Source organism: Zea mays, chromosome 5 (genome assembly GCF_902167145.1).
Source record: "Zea mays cultivar B73 chromosome 5, Zm-B73-REFERENCE-NAM-5.0, whole genome shotgun sequence".
Lineage (NCBI taxonomy): Eukaryota > Viridiplantae > Streptophyta > Magnoliopsida > Poales > Poaceae > Zea > Zea mays.
The window spans coordinates 174,928,590-174,944,143 of NC_050100.1; the positions used below are offsets into that span (position 1 = coordinate 174,928,590).

General features: G+C 42.4%; 1 pseudogene; it reads left to right on the top strand.

Moving 5' to 3' along the window:
* The first annotated feature begins 10,804 nt into the window (after positions 1-10,804).
* Positions 10,805-15,307, top strand: LOC109939404 (plasma membrane ATPase 2-like; annotated as a pseudogene).
* Positions 15,308-15,554: the final 247 nt, after the last annotated feature.

Here is a 15,554-nt window from a genome sequence, read left to right on the forward strand (position 1 = left end):
ATCTTCTTTCTCCTCTTTATTTTATTTTATTTGAATGACTGAGATTCAAGCTTGTGGGCAGGTGGGCAGGCTCGGCCGAGGCCTTGCTAGCGGGGCTCGGCGCCGGGGTTGGGCTCGCTCGGCGCGCGTAGAGGAGAGGAGGTACGCCGACGCTTGGGCAGTGGCGCGGCTTGCCGGTGCTAGAACATCGCGCAGGGAGCTCGCTAGGGCGCTGCAGCTCGGCGAGCGCATGCTCGCGCGTAGTCCGGCCACCATGGCCCTTGGCGCACGGGGTGGGAAGGGGCTGCAGGGGGCGAACTGGCCGAGCTCAGCCGGTTGGCAGGGCGCCAGGTCGGGACTACCGGCCATGACGGTGGGGCAGGCTACGCCGGTGTCACACCCGGGTTTTAGGGCACCAAAACCCGGGCGCGAACATAATCACTAGGTGTGCTGGGACTAAGCCTCACACATATGATGAATCATGGCACATGATCGAATGTCACATCTTTACTACATAACAGGAGTTATGTACAAAATAAATAAATAATTACATCATATGAAAACACGATCCAGCAACCCAAAGTTGACTGGGAGACGACGACCTAGATTACTCACGAACTCATCATAGCATCCTCCATACGCTACATCCTATGGTACCTGTTCTTGACCTAGATCACTTTTGTTTAATGCATAGGTTACATGTCATCCAAAGAATCACCCTAGTATGATTATCTTTTACCTTGTTTACCTCTGAATCACTTGGGTAGTTTGCTATTGCTTTATATGGTTTTGGGATTAATATTTCATTATATCCATGTTCCAATTATTCTGTTATGTTATTTATGTTCATGTCAAGATCATTATATTTTAATTGGAACATGGAGCTTAACTTGAGAAACATGTGCCACCACAAGGGTGGAATAGGACACCCTTGGCTGACTAATTAGGAAAGCTAGTGGAAGACTACCTTACCCGAAAGGGGCAAAGGCAGTAGGGGAGTTGCATGCAGGGAGGTTCTCGAGTTGATTTTGCTGCGATGGTTGTCAGACGAGGGATTCTTGCAAGTGTTCTTCCCATAAACTGTAGCGGGTTTTCGGAAGCTAGTGTAACTTTGTAAAGGTCTCGTAATGGATCCCTAGCCATTCACCTCGGTAGTGTCTAAGGGCCTTGCAAACCCTGGCGACATGGGAAACACGACTTGTGGGTACAGGGTACAACCTCTGCAGAGTGTAAAACTGGTATACTAGTCGAGCTCACAGTCAAGAGCAGCTCAGGACTCTCGCATGATTAAATTATGAAACCTAAACTCAACTTGTCATATGCATTGCATGGGATTTGTTATTAATTTTGTTCTATTATTATTATGGTTTGGTATCTACTTATATTTAGTAATTGCTAATAAAAATTTGACCAACTTTAAAAGCAATGCTCAGTTTTAACCATTCTCTTTGGTAAGCCTTACACTTCATGAGCTTCCACCTTTGGTGAGTTCATGCCACATTATTCCCCACAAATTGTTGAGCTATGATCATGTGTGAGCTCACCCTTGCTGTCTCACACCCCCCACAGGAAAAGAACAGGTGGTTCAGGAGGAGCCACACAACGAGGAGTTTGATTCGATCTAGGTGGCATCTCCCAGTTGACTTTGTGGCGCCAAGGATGGATTTTAGTTCAATCTATATTTATCTTTTATTTTGTAAGACTTCCACTATGTAATAAATAATCTGATTATATTGTGACATTTATCTCTATACACTCTGTTATTATATATGTTGTCTTCTTGGCGCATGTATGAGATGCACCCGGCTTTGTCCCTTAAATCCGAGTGTGACAGTGCTGGAGCACAAAAGTGTACCTTCGGCAATTATACTTTTACATGCCAAGAAAATCTTCGTCGACAACAATATTATACAACAGCTGTGCTATAGAAGGGCTCTTTCTTTACAAAGCATGAAAAGAAGGGAACGTGTTTTTTCGCCGAAGGCTAAAAAATGGTATGTACGCAAATTTCATGCATCGCAAAGACATATATTACATTAATATACACATAGATATTCAATGTTTAACTCATGTACGAATATTACATTTTCTAAATACTACATTTTATTAAGTACACAAGAAGCCAGTCTTCTTTTAAAATCTTTTCGGCAGCTTCGTTCAGTAGTTTGTTGACAGCTTCATCAATGGCTTCTTCGACAATCTTTATTGTTTCTAATGCTACTTTCATGGCTGGATCGGCCTCAGGGTCTTAAGGCTCAGGTGGTGGTGAAAGTTCAGCTGTAGAAAAGAACCTGTTAATCCAAAGCCAAAAAATAAGCACCGAAGCTAAAATTCAGTAATAATACCTATACGTCTCGCACGCTTAGGGGCCTATTCGACTCGCTTAGCTTCTTCTCGGGCGTCATGAGATTCTTTTTCAATTTTCTTTATAGCTTCGTCGGCTATCTCGCGGCCGCATTTCACCCAAACATCGAAATAGAATTTTCCACCTATCAAAGTAGCTTCGGCCGAAGGCTCCTTAGCGTTGTCTATGGAGAAGACGGTTTCTGCCTGGGCTGCAGCTTTAACATGTTCACAACCATTTTTCTCCAGAATTGCTGCAACCCCTCGAGCACTGGCGAAGGCGCAGAAATCCCCACGGTCGCTAAGTATTTCGTCAAAAGCTTCAGCTTCTTCGTCGATCCATTCAACGATTCCTTCAGGATCGCCTCTAATAAATTTTTGCTCCAATGCGTATGCACCCACCTTTGCAAAACTATCTTTCAATTTCTTAGCACAATCCAAGGATAATATCTCTCCTTCGATTCACAAAGCTCATCCACATTCTTTTGCAATCTTTAACTAGTCCGTTCGCTTATTTCTTGTTTCGCTTTCGCCACTTCAAAATCCTCATTCTTTTCGGCAAGCTTTTTCTTTAGGTTTTCAACTTTGGCTTTATGAGCTTCAGATTGTGCATTAAACTTTGCTTTGCTGCTCTTCAACCTATCCACTAAGGAAAGTAGAATTTTATCTTTTTCGAGGGCTTCATTCCTTAGTCTGATGACCTCTGACCGAAGGTTCCCAAGGGCTATTTGGCAGCTCTCGTCTTCAGCATTCTTTTGTGCCCTTAAAGCATTGCTCAAGATTCAGCCCTACAAAAAAGGAGGGATCAACACAATAATAAAAGATACAAAAATAATCTGTTTACAAGTCAAAACATATTTACCTTTAGACTGTTATAAGCAAGGCTGTCTGCAAGGTCATCCTACGAGGCTACGACATTGCAGATAGGCCAAGCTCGAGCTTCGGAAACCCTATGTTTCTTGCCATCTCCTGGCAAACAGATACCTCCTTGTTGTCCGAAAGGCAGTACAGAAAGTCGTCTTCATCAGTGCCATTATACACCAAGGATCCTTTTGGGTACTTCAAATCCTTGGCATATTGCTTGGCTTCGGCAATCTGCTCTTTCGACAACTGTTTCCTCAAAGCATGTCGTATGATAAAATCTAACCCTTCAGTAGGCTCTTCGGGGGTCGGAGATTTAATCTTCTCGGGTGTGCTTTATTTTTCCAAAATAAAAGTAGCTCCCACAGGTTTTGCTTTAGTACAAGTTGGCAGTCCGGCTTCGGTAATATCTGGTGACATCCTAGCTTCGTCAAATTTCTTTGGAATGTCGCCTTCTTTATCAAGCTTTGAAGCAGGAGTTTGTACCTTTGTCGATTCTATAATAGCGTCTAGCACGCTGGCCATTCTCCTCCTCTTGGGAGTTATTGCAGGAATTTTGGACACCTTCGACAACTCCGGCTCTGGTGGCGGGCTCAGGGTTTTTGGATGCCTTGCCGACTCCTTTAGTTTTGGTTCTTCAACTGTTTTTCCTTAGCTTCGGCAGGATGCTTCGGCACTTCGGTCGTCTCGGTTTTCTCCTGTCCCATTGCTTTCGACACTTCAGCTGATTCTCCCTTAGCACCAGCAGGAGCGGGGTATTCTGGCTCAGCGGCGGAAGAAGTCCCCTCGGTAAGCTTCGATACCCTGGCCGTTTCAATGTACCTAGGCCGGTGTGTTAAAACTTTGATCTCTTTACCCTTCGGCGTAGCAGAGATGGCCGAAGCAGCAACTTTTCTTTTCTTTCCCTGCTTTCGCGAGGGATAGCAATAGTCTGGGTATACGAAGCCAATTACATCAAAAACTCTATTTAATCTTCTCTTGCCTCATTTCTTCGGCCCTTGTGTAGGCCCCAAGCAATTCATCACTAGTTGCCTCAACACAATTCAGCCAGTCATCATTCGGCTCATCAAATTGATCTCTGTATCTGAAGGTGTATTTCGGATAAACCAAGTTGCCTTGACTAGACACGACAGCAGTTTCCTTCGGCATCTCCTAGTCACTTACAAGAGGCCACACTCTATAAGCAATATGCTCTTGGACTAAGTCTCTTGTGCCAATAAAAGTGCATACAGTATTAAACGCCTTCTGGCATGCTTCAATTTCATTTCCAAGAGCAGTGATTGGCCTTCTGATGCCAAATCGAGACCAAATAGGGCGTTGAATGATCCCCTTTATATCTTCTCTTTCAACTAAGTTGTTCTTTACATAAAACCACTCTTCCATCTAGGCACATGGCCACCTCTTCCGAAACGTTGGGACTGGATAACTCACATCAGAGCGAGACACGAAGCCATAACAACCAAAATTATTATAATATTGCTCTTTACCAGTAGCCTTCGTCTCATAGGACAACTCATGCATGTTACAGAAGCATTTCACACTTGGTTCTAGACCCTGGCTCCTTATGGCCCAAATGAAAATCCCCATTCTGATGATAGCTTCAGGGGTAATCTGATGAAGGTAAATCTCAAAAGTCTTCAGAACTTCAACTAAAAAATTAATCAAGGGAAACTGAAGCCCTGCCTTCATGAAGCTCCTGTAGACAATAACTTTATCTAGTTCGGGCGCAGGGGCAGTGCTATTTCCTCCAGCCCTCACAATAGAAATATCGCTAAAGTATCTTGCTTTCATAGCATCAATCTGACTCTGCTTGATAGTTGATTTTCCGAAGATGGTATGACTCGGCCGCCAGGACCGATCTTCGGTATCTTCATTTCCACTTTCCAAGTCAAAACTTTCACTATCGCCGGAATCTTCAGATAACCCAGCCAACATTTCATTGGTGATTTTCTCTGTATTTGTCGTCTCCATAGCTTCATAAAATCCAGCCAGTGCAGGGTCAACAATCTTCTTCTCTTCAGCCATTTAGTCAACGGTTGCGCAAATACCGAAGCTTACAATTTAATCAAAACGCGACAGAGCAAGAAAATTCAGAGTAACAGAAATAACACAAGCAGCTGAAATGGCACATCAAATGCTATCAATGCGAGTCCCTATTTATATGCCCAGCACCTCACAACTTGGTGGGCCCCACATGTCAGTGTCTTTCGCTATTCTAGCAAAGGGAAGATGTTTTTTCGGACCTTCGGCTAAAGGCCTTCGTTTACGTCGCAGTCTGAATTTGCTACAAAGAAACAAATTAATACTGCGATGGGCTACTGTTGGGGGCCTTCCTCTTCCGAAGGTCCTAAAAACGTGACTAATATGTTTTTCAGTGTAATAGACTACTACAGGTGGTTTCGGCTTTAGGATGAAGGTATGCGTGATATGGATATACAACCCGAAGGCAGGATGAACGGACGCTGAAGGAGCTTCGACTTAGTATAATGATGAAGGCGGAAGATGAAACCAACCTAAAGGGGAAATGACTACTTAGTCCTTGATAGCTTGCCTTATGATTAACAGTAAATGTCAGGGGCAGGAATGTAATTTTGTTCGGGCTATGTCCCGTGCATATAAATAGATGAACAGTAGCACCGTACTGTTCACGCTGAATTGTAATCACTCTTGCGTCACTTTCGCATTTCACCTTCTGGCAAGCCGAAGATATTAATGTAATGTTTATATCGTTGGTGTTTATTCATATTTATAAAATGAGAATATAAATAATCTAATAATTCATAGTGATTATTTGTATTCTTTTGTGTTTCGTGTATATTTATTTATATTTGTTCACTGAGATGATGAAGGTACGCCCTTCATGACCTTCGCCCGAAGATCATTATATCCCAAAGGAGATAATGCTTCGAAGGACGAAGATCTTTAATCATTAACAATTGTGTTGTCTTGTTCTTGATTTGTAGCATTTGAGAACAAGTGACCAACAGTTTCATAAGCATTATGTATATGCAGATGTAATTGTGGACATTACTCTACAACTCATCACAATCAATCAAAGATACAAATTAGACAAATATCATAAGAACAAACATTCAAGTGCATATATACCTATATATATATAAATAGTTTTGTTTTTGTTCCTAAGAGTAGGTCTTCTATTCCTAAAAGTCACTTTAGGTACATGATTTCAAAGTGTGAAATCCACATTTGTCTTTAGAAGTGAAAAGGTAAGAGTAATCAGAGTAAAGCAGCAGTGGATGAGAAAAGATTAAGAAAAGTTTAGAAAGATCAGAGTAGCAAAGGTAAGTAGATAATGGTTGTCCAGTTCTATCTAGGTTTTGTCCTACAGTCAACATCACTCTGATACCACTTCTGTCACACCCGGGTTTTAGGGGCACCAAAACTCGGACGCGAACATAATCACTAGTTGTACTGGGACCAAGTCTCACACATATGATGAGTCATGGCACAGGTGTAATACCCAATTTGTAAGAGAGAATATAAAAGGGAAAAAATATTTCCTTTATTTATATATGTGTGGGTTGAACCTATTTGTCATCACATGTGAACACCATCTTTAAAAACAAATAATTAATAAAAATATATGCCACTAAATTATGCATCATGCTAGAATTTTTATTGAGCGTGCATTTTGTGACAATATAAAAATAACATAAAAAAGAAATATGTTAAAAATCCAAAGTGAAATTTAAATTCTAAAGGAAATTCAAGAATTGAGAAAAAGAGAAGAAGAGAAATTACTAGGTCAATAAAAATAAGTATATATATATATATTATTCTTATACATATTTGAGTTTGAATATTTGACTCAAAGGTGAAGTCCACAAAAGGATTCAAATTCAAACTAGAGATTCAAATGAAAAGAAAATAAATCAAAAAAAGGGAAAGGAAACTCACCTGTGCCGCAGACCAACAATTCGGCCTAAACCGAATGCCACCCGCGCGACCCAGACTTCTCCTCCACCGCGTGTAATGATGCTCTCTGCTGCGCGGGCCCCTTCTGTCAGCCACACTGTGGCGCCATATCTCAAATACTGACTGGTGGGACCTCCCGGTTGGTCTCTCGCGCCTGCTTCCTGCGTCTGTACCACGGACTCACTGGGCCCACGCGTCAGTCCCTACCTTCCCTATCCGCGAGCTCGACGGTAACAACATCTCCGCCATCTACGCGCGTAGCTCCCTTCCAACCACCCTTCGTGCTCGGTCTTCCGTGGATCCTGGCATGCGCCAACCCCGCTGATAAAGGGGAGAGTATCCCCTTGACCACGCGCGACCGTGACCATTTGTGATACTCACTGCCAGAGAGAGAACTAATCGCTGCCAGGGACCTCCGTCGTCGTCCTCGGTGCCCTCCATGAATTGGCACCCTGTGCGCGGTCGGGTAGGTTCTCATTAGCTCGTGGATCGCGTTGAGGGTGGTGGCAGGGTAGCGGTGCGGCTTGGGCACCATCAATTTAACACCGGACGTGAGTTTCCGCCGTGCGCTGTGGAAAGCCTGGGTCACCTCCTCGAATCTTGGTGAGTAACATCCTCCGCATGACCATACCGTTACCGCTTCACGCTTCTGCTTTCAGGTTAGAGATTAGGGGCGGCATGTGGGTCGGGGCAATCGCCGGCCATGGCGCCGCCGTGTCTTCACGTTGAGGAAGGAAGGAGGAGATATCGTGGTCGTTGATCTCTCAAGCAACGGTGACGATTAGAATTGATATACCAATTCGACCAGGGGAATCTACACTGTTGGATGACATCGGACGGATCAGTAGTTGTCTCGTCTCTTTAAATAGCCACCGTCAGATGTGGATCCAATGGACGACGTAGTGTACCGGTTCAGTTTTTGCGCAAGCTAATCTGGACCGCTGGGATGGGATCAAATGGCTCAGATTAAAAGATACCCTTTAGGCCTGACATTTTTGCACTAGAGACCTTCCACTTTTTCGAAATCAACCCGCGTTCCACTATGCAGGTGTAACACCCAGTTTTAAGGAACAAAGCCGAGTCCATCTCATACATGCGCCAAAGAAGACAAGATATATAATAACAAAGTGTATAGAGATAAATGTCACAATAAAATCAGAGTACTTATTACATAGCGGAAGACTTACAAAAATAAAATATAAATATAACATGATCTAAAATCCATCCTTGGCGCTAGAAAGTCAATTGGGAGATGCCACCTAGATCGAATCGAACTCCTCGATGTGGCTCCACTTGAACCACCTATACTTCTCCTGTGGGGGGGGGTGTGAGACAGCAAGGGTGAGCTCACACATGTTCATCGCTCAACAAGTTGTGGGGAATAACGTGGCATGAACTCACCAAAGGTGGGAGTTCATGTGATGTGTAAAGCTGATCAACAATAGGGGTTAAAGTTGAGCATTGCTTTTAACAAGTTGGTCAAATTTTATTAGCAATTACTAAATGTAAGTAAATACCAAACCATAATAATAATAGAACAAAATTAATAAATAATCCCATGCAAATGCATATGACAAATTGAATTTAGGTTGCATAAATTAATCATGTGAGTGTCCGAGCCGCTCATAACCGTGAGCACGGCTAGTATACTAGTTTTACACTCTACAGAGGTTGCACATCTTTACCCACAAGTCATGTTACCCATCTGCCAAGGGTCATGAATCCCATACACCTCTACCAAGGAAGCGAGGCAGGGTAACACTACGAGGCCTTTACAAAGTTCCACTAGCTTCAGAAAACCCGCTACAGTTTCTAGGAAGCTCCAATGCAGGGATCCCTCGCCTGACCGCCATCACAGCAAAATCAACCCAAGGACCTCCCTACACTGACCACTCTCCTACTGTCCTTACCCCTTTCGGGTAAGGTAGTCATCCACTAGCTTTCCTAATTAGTCAGCCAAGGGCATCCCATACTACCCTTGTGGTAGCACTGATTTCCCGGGTGGTTTTCCATGTTCCCTTTAACATAATGATCTTATCATGAACATAAATAACATAACAGAATAATAGGAACATGCATATAGTGAAATATTAACCCAAAAACCGTGTAAAGCAATAGCATAACTACCCAATGATTCAGGGGTAAACAAGGTAAAAAGATAAACAGTCTAGGGTGACCTATTGGGTAACAAAAGTGATCAAGGGCATAACTTGCCTGGCACTTGAGATTCTAGTTACCAGGGTGATTCTTCAAATCCTCGTGACCGCACCACTAGTTGTAGCAATACAAACAGACATGGTATAGACAAAATTAACATCACACCAAACATAAGAACAAACTGAATAATAATGATCTATGCGTCGCTACGAGATCGTGGGATCGAGAACTACTAAGATCGAAGTCGTGGTCATCAAGTTATGATGTGATTAAATGATTAAACTAGGTTCCATGTTTATTTTATAATCCCAGAGAAAAGGTAATTTATAGTAGTAATTAATTCAAATTTAATCTAAATTATTAATTGACCATAGATCATATTTTAGTAGATGAGCAGATTAACTAGACTAACCAACATAAGTTAAATACAGATCTAATTTTAAAAGAATGAGATATGATATAATAAATGTTGTTATTGCATAGTAAATACTTATACAAAACTAACACAACTGGAACGAGTCAAATCGGAATTAAAACGAGGAAGTTATAAATTTCCAAAGTTTTTATGTATTTGATATGAAATTAATTAGGAGATCAATTTTATTATTGTTTTCATGTCAAAACAGTGACACTTGATGATAAACAATAATATTATAAAATTATAGGAACCGGAATGAATTAATTTGGAGCTAGAATGAATTTTCTATGAACTAAATAAGTTTCTGGAATTATTTAAACACTAAAAATCATTTTCTAATTGAATTTCTGTATTTTCCTATGATTCTGGATTGCGCGCATAAAAACAGAGGAGCTCGAGGGCTGGAGCGCACAAATGGCCAAGACACAGCCACACCCGGGGAAGGACCGTGGGTTGTTTCTATTTCTTTAAAGCCGGTTCGAAACGGAAGCTATGACGCTATCCACGTCGTCCATTTTTTTGTGCTCCACCCGATTGTGAATCTACGACTAGAGTCAGCCTCCAGCCACAGCTTGCGAACGACGCTGAGCCTTCTAGAATCTGGAGTGGCTTGCGAATGACGCGGACCTTCTAGAATATGGAGGATGACACATAGGTGAGGAAAAAAAGGACATGTCTCGCGTTGGCCAGCCACAGGGACGTCCCTCCCGGCCTCCCCCCACCCGCCACCGCCCAAAGGGAGCAGTGATCCATCCATCCTATCCCCCGTGCCAAACCCTAGCCAGCTATGGACCATCCCGCCGCCGCCTCCTCGCCTCATCCGACGCCATAGCACCTCTTCCCGTTTGCACCCCCTTCTCCCTCCATCTCCCAAGCCAAGCGCTCAACCTGGTCACAGCTTCTCCACGCTCGCTCGGGGCTGCTTTGTCCCCGTCTTCCTGTCTGCAACCCGTGTGCACAACCGCGGCCTGCTGGGTCATGGGCTTCTCCTTCCCATTCTGGCGCGCCCGCGCGGATGGCTGACAAAGCAGCCGGCGCTGGAGGCTGACCGTCCCGTCCGCCGCCGGTGCATCCACATTTTCCTTATCGCTCTCTCGCTCCCTCAGGACGATGCGCCTCTCGAAGCTCCCACCCCAAGCGCAGCGGCTCCACGGCGGCGGCGACGGATGTCGTCACATTCCGCGTCATGTACATCATCGACTGTGTCGTGCTAGGCGTCACACTCTCCTGCTTCTTTGTATACTACGGTTTTCACCTATGAGCGTGGTCTGTGAGCACTTGGTGTGGCTTACCAGGTTTGGGATCCTTTAACGTGCAATATTGGTAAGATCTTTGACTAGATGTGTGTTGTACTTGACTGACAACATTCATGTATAGGAAGTGCCAGATGGTACAAAAGAGAGTCATGAAGGACCATGATAGTTCATTAGCCTCCTGCCACTTTGTGCCCCCATGCCATGATAGTGCAGGGCCATTTAATCTTGATGTCAATGACAAGATGATTACATGTTTGCCATATTTATTCCTGTGTACCTTGAGTTGAGTGCTCTAAATATGGAGTTTCATCCCATTCCTGCTAGCTTGTCGATAGTAATATGTTTGTAGATATGGCTACTGCAACTGAACTGTTATGATGTAATAACCGGCCTTTTCCCCACCTCAGGTGATCAACTTGGTATTGGGAAGGAAACAACACGTCGTTTGGGAATGAGTACTAAATGTACCCTTCCTCTTCCTTACTCTAAACAGAATAAGGATGAGTCACTTGCTTCCTTGCCAATTGATGAATTGACCGAGAAGGTTGATGGCTTATCTGGAGTCTTTCCAGGCACAACTATGCAGATTGCCTGTTTTTATTACTCATGTTTGATAAGCTCAACAATTCTTCAACATCTATAGGCAGTATTTATGTCTAATTCATTTTTTTGTTAATGCTTGATAGAACACAGGTATGAGATCGTGAAACGCTTGCAAGAAAGAAAACATATATGTGGCATGACTTGGGTGGTGTAAATGATGCCCCAACTTTGAAGAAGGCTGATATTGGTATTGCAATAGCAGACTCTACTTACGCATCCCATGGTGCTTCTGACATTATCCTAACCATGCCTTAGTGTAATTAATAGAGTTGTGTTGACGAGTCGAGCAATTTTCCAAAAGATGAAGAATTACACAGTAAGTCAATGCTACGGTTGCTTTTCAGTCTACAATGCGATTCTAGTAGGGGCAGAGGAGGGCAATGTCCCCCCTAAGGCCATCTCGAGCAGACCGGGTTAACGGCTATTTAAAATAATGTTTTCGCATGAGTGAAGTTTGAAATAAGGAGTGAGATAGCGTGTGATGGGGAGTCTAATGGAGATAGTAAACCCTCCCCAAATTTATACGAGCTACTAAAATTTTTAGCTAATCACCATATAAATAATGTAAAATACCTTCTAACAGCCCTCACAATCTGATTTGTCCCCTCACTCTCAGATCCTGGCTTCGCCCCCTGAGTCTCCTAGCATTCCGTTTCTATGTCCAATATTTTCAAAGTTCATTTTTGTTTGCAGATCTATGTTGTATCAATTACCATCCGTATTGTGGTATGTATGGACTTCTGCTTACTTTTTAGAAAATAACGCTCGCTTGACTGAATAGATAAATAATACTCACTTCATTTTTTTATATTTGTTGCGTTTTAGTTCAAAAATGAACTGGTCGGACGATAAGTATTCGAGAACGGAGATAATATATCTGACCCATACATATTTTGTTGTAACAACTTGGTTTTATGCTTCTTGCACTGATATGGAAGTTTGACTTCGCACCATTTATGGTCCAGATCATTGCCATCCTCAATGACGGTAAGCCTCCTTTTTATTAGTTATAGTTCATGATGAGGGTAAAATCTGTAGTTGATCCTTAATTTGTTCAGTTCATAATGCAAGCCGCATATTAGGTAACCTAAGAGCAACTCCAAGAGAAGTCGTATACCAACCCCAGTAGAGTTTTTCGCGTCAAAACTTCACTTTTCTCGCCTCCAATGGTCTGCTAATCATTTCCCCATTTTTTCAGCTTCCTGTAAAGACGATGATGCATCCCGCATATATGCGTGAGCCAAACTCTCCCCAATTCTTCCCGAGCGCGCGCAATCCAGTAGCTTCCGATGTCTTTTTTCCAGCCGCGCACGCAGTTTTGTTCGAGGAAAGGAGGGCAAGAGCGGGAGAGACACCATCGTCGTTGGAGGAGCCAGCCGAGGCGTTGGAGTGTGAGATGATACATTCAGGATATGAACTAGTCGGGCGCGACGATCTGAACCTATCGAGCCAAGCACGTCGGGATAACAATGTTAGCTTGCAGCGTCCTTCGGCGAGGACCATTCATCCTTTGACCTCCCGGCAAATGGTACAGATCTTGCACTTCTCAAAATCGAGCTGTCAAATGCTTCTCTGAGATCCAATTAGTGTATTTCTTATTCCCTGAATAGAGCAATATGCATCTCTGAATTTGCAGTAGTGTATCCCTTCTTGCCTGATAGGTTCTATCCAATCTTGAAAATTGAATTTTCTATGGTGCAGTCGTAACTGAAGTGTCTGTGCAAGCATGATGAATTTTATTTAGGTGTGTTTTGGTTGGAGTGTGAGATGATACATTCGTGATATGAACCAGTCGGGCGCGACGATCTAAACCTATCGAGCCAAGCACGTCGGGATAACAACGTCGGCTTGCAGCGTCCTTCGGCAAGGACCATTCATCCTTTCACCTCCCGGCAAATGGTACAGATCTTGCACTTCTCAAAATCGAGCTGTCAAATGCTTCTCTGAGATCCAATTAGTGTATTTCTTATTCACTGAATAGAGCAATATGCATATCTGAATTTGCAGTAGTGTATCCCTTCTTGCCTGATAGGTTCTATCCAATCATGAAAATTGAATTTTCTATGGTGTAGTCGTAACTGAAGTGTCTGTGCAAGCATGATGAATTTTATTTAGGTGTGTTTTGGTCGGTAACACTTTGATGTGTCAAAATCATTGACTTGGTGCTGATAGTGTATGTTCTGCACCTACTAGAATATGAGATGCATCCTTTACAGTAGTGTTAGGTACATGTGGGTTCTGGCGACTTTAGTAAGAGTAGGTCTTACTGGCAGCCTCACATTACTTAGATAATATTATTGGTGGCATTTTTATAACTTACTGACTCACTCACATTTCTTAGACATTACTAATGTCAATACAATGACAAAAATATTTTATCTTAAGAGTTTACAAGTTGTGCATTTTGGACAGTTAGACAGTTATGCATTTTATTTTTCTTAAAAATCTCAATTATTTTTCTTGGACAGATAGGCAGTCATGTTTCTTTTGTACCAGTCAAACAAGTGCTCTGTATTTCATTGTTTGACATATTATTGAACTGCTTTTGATAAGGCCAAAAAGCTTTAGAAATGTTCCTGCTTGTCATGGTAAAATTGGGATGGACTGCTTTCCTGCTTGTACCTATTACTGAACTGCTTTCCTAAACTATTACTGAACTGCTTTCCTGAACTATTACTGAACTATTTTCCTAGCAAGGGCAAAAACACTTAGAACTACTTTCCTGCTTTTAATTTGCACCAACCAAAAGGATATGTAATACATTTACTCAGTTTTCTCAATGCTATGTCACTATATGTTTTGTTTTCACTTAAAGCTCTGTGCTTTGTTGCAGGTTATGTTTTGTCACCGAAGGTTCAGTCTTTCCTAAGTTCCTGATGCACCAAGGTCAGTTTTTAGAAAGGTGTCAATGTAGTTTTATACTCCTTAGTTTTCAGAAATATGTCAATGCAGTTTTATATGTGTGAACGCAATTTGACAATGCAGTTTTATACTCTTGTCTTAGTTTTTAGATTATGTGTCACTGCAGTTTGTCAATGCAGTTTTGAACGGATATTCAGTTTTCCTGAAGATAGCATGATAAATGCATTCTGTTAGGTCGTTCCTTTTTAAAATTCCTTTTTAAAATTTTATGGACAATTTTTTAGCATTCTGTCGTGGGTGTACACATTTTTGGGGAGGTTTTTTTCCAACAGCCTCCAATAAGATGTTTTGGGAAATAATTTTTTAGTATTCTCTTGGAGATGCTCTAATAACATCAACCTGGCGTCATGAATAAGTACCATTACTACTATCTCGAAGGACATAGTAAAACCATATCCACAACCTGACAGTTGGGAGTTATTTGGTCGTGATAACTATCATTTTTCTTCTAGGCTGCGTACAAGACTACCAGTGGCTAGTTTATTATTTAAAGTTTTGAGAAATCATTGTAGTTTGCTCATCCTTTTCATGGTTGCTAATCTGCAAAAACTGTTCTATGTCCAAAGCCTTGAGAAGACTGTCCAGGATGATTTTCAGAAGCTTTCCTCTGTCGTGTACCTTCAAGTCAGCACAATCAGTCAGACCCTTAACTCTGTGACGCGGTCTCGCAACCTCGCAGGCTCGCAGCTAGTCATTTGTGTAGCGTCCTAGGTTCTTGCTGACCTTTGCCTTCTTGGTGGCGCAGCTGCTGAGTGATCTGACTCTAGTCCCATACCTTACTGTCGTATGTGGTCTTTCCGCATCTCCTCACATTTTATGGTGTTTGCATTAACCTTAATCTGTGTTTGCGATCTTGGGGATTTCGAGTTTTAGATTGCCGATTGGTCAGTGGTGGTGCATTTGAGCTCTCTATGCGTCAGATCAAGCTTTTATATACAAGTCATGATTTGTGTTTTAGGCTTAGGGGGTGTTTGAATGCAATAGATCTAATAGTTAGTGGCTAAAATTAGTTGAGACATTCAAACATCATAGCTAATAGTTCAGCTATTAGTTATTTTTGGTAATTTAGTTAATAGTTA